Genomic DNA, 2446 nt, shown 5'->3' with positions numbered 1-2446 from the left:
ACCTGCCATGAAGGACTGGAAAGAATAGAAATAAAATCTCAATATTCTAAAATCTTGTGTACTATGAGTTTTCCTTTTCTGTGGGGTCTCTTTCAAATTACTTCTGAAATAAATTCTTTTCTAAATCTGCAGAGTTACCTTCTCTCTACAGTAACTCAAAAACATTGGTTTCTGCTCTGAGAAAATACAATCTTTAAACTTACAACTGGTATCAGCAGATCAATATAAAAAAATACAGTACCAAGCTACACTGGTATATTTCCGTATTAAGAACTTCAAAATATACTTATCACTGAGACCATATAGTCCTTGCATTAGTTTTCAGTCCACTATGAACAATTACCTGCTGCATGTAAACATGTCTAAATAATTATAGATAAAATACAATCATAAATTTCTGTAAAAGATAATAATAAAATATCTTCTTTAAAAAACAAAACAAGCAAGTAGACCAAACTTAATTAGTGGTTAATTGAAGCTAAAGGGAATTAAAACATATCCATAAGTACAAAAATACAATCTTGAGTCTGTCCCACCTAAATTTAAAAAAACATCTAAAGGACAAGTTTGAGGCATTGAACACTAATGAATGAAGACCAGAAGAGCCATGGGATTGATATCAAGGACTTCATGCATGAAGAATGCAAGAGGTCATTACTAAGACAGAAGAAGAAGAAAAAACACAAAATAGATGTTGGAAGAGATTCTGAATATTGCGCTAGAATGCTGACAAGCCAAAACAAAGAAAAGAAATTATAAAGAGTTGAACAGAAGATTTCAAAGGGCATCTTATGGAGACAAATCAAGGCATTATCAATTAAATGTGCAAAGAAAAAGCTGGAGCCAGAAAATCAAAAGGGAAGAACTCACTTAGCTTTTCTTAATCTGAAGGCAATAAAGAACAAATTCAAACCTCATGTTGCAATACTAAAAGATTCTATGAACAAAATCTTAAATGATCCAGGAAGCATCAGAAGAAACTGGAAGGAATATAGAGTCATTGTATTAAAAAAGAATTTACTGACTTAGAACCATTTCAGAAAGTAGCATATGATCAAGAACCAATGACAATAAAGGAAGAAGTTCAAGCTGCTTTGAAGAAAATGGCAAAAAAACAGGACTGTGGAATTTATGGAATATTAATTGACATATTTCAATGAGCAGAAGCAGACTTGGATGTGCTCACCAGGTTGTTCCAACAAATTTGGAAGCCAATTACTTGGCTAATGGATGGAAAGAGATCCATATTTATTCTCATTCACAAAAATGGTAAACCAAAAGAGTGTAGAAATTATTGAACAACATTATTAATATTGTATGCAAGCAAAATCCTGCTGAAGATTATCCCCAAAGAACTAGAACAGCAAGCACCTTAATAGAAACCTGCCAGAAGTACAAGTTGGGTTTAGATGAGGCCATGGCACTAGGGGTATCATTGCTAATGTTAGAGGAGTCTTGGCTGAATGCAGAGATAAGTAAATGAATATCTATTTGTTTTTTGGCTATACAAAGGCATTTGACTATGTGGAGCATAACAACTGTGGCTAACACTGAGGAGAATGAGAATTCCAGAAGACTGTTTCATTAAGATTGGGGGAAGACTCATCAACAACCTGAGATCTACAGATTATACAACTTTGCTCACCCAAACTGAGGAGAACTTAAAGCTCTTCCTGCAGAAAATCAAGAACGGCAACCTTATGTGGATTATTTCTCAACATCAGAAGAACAGAAATAGTCACAATTGGGCCAATATCAATAATTCATGATATATGGAGGAAAGATTGAGGTTTATTTTGCTGTTTATCTTTCTGGGGTTCACAAAGAACACATTTAGCACCAACAGTCAGGAAATTGAAAGACAAGTAGCACTGGGAAAATCTGCTGTCTGGGAACTTTCCAGAGTGTTAAAGAAATAAGATGTCAGTCTAAAGACTAAGGTGTGCTTGATCCAAGCCATGGTCTTCTGAATTGCTTGGCATGCATTTGAGAGCTGAATAGTGACTAAGGATGACAGAAGAAGAATCTGTCCTTTTATGGTGCTAGAGAAGAGTATTGAACATACCATGGACTGCCAAGAGAACAAGCAAGTCTGTCCTGGAAAGGGTGAAAACAGGTTGATCTTTTGGAGGTAAAGATTTTGAAACCTCATCTCTCTTACTTTTTGTCATGTTGTCAGGAGGGGTCAGTCCCTGGAGAAGGACATCATGCTTTGAAGGGAAGAAAGCATAAGAGAGGAAGTCATTGAATGAGATGAATTGGCACAGTGTCTGTGGCCATGGGGTCAGGTGTGTCAGAGGTGGTGACATTGAATCATGATAGGAAAAGGTTTAGAACTGTTGTTTACAGGGTTGCTATAAGTCATATCCACTCCACAGTACATGCATCAATAACAGGAGTGAGAGAGTTCTGGTGACTTAATGGTAAGATTTTTGCAATCCCAAAG

This window comes from Elephantulus edwardii, unplaced genomic scaffold, assembly GCF_000299155.1.
Source record: "Elephantulus edwardii isolate Elephantulus edwardi_28Jun2011 unplaced genomic scaffold, EleEdw1.0 scaffold00131, whole genome shotgun sequence".
Lineage (NCBI taxonomy): Eukaryota > Metazoa > Chordata > Mammalia > Macroscelidea > Macroscelididae > Elephantulus > Elephantulus edwardii.
Note: the sequence above shows the minus strand (reverse complement) of the source record.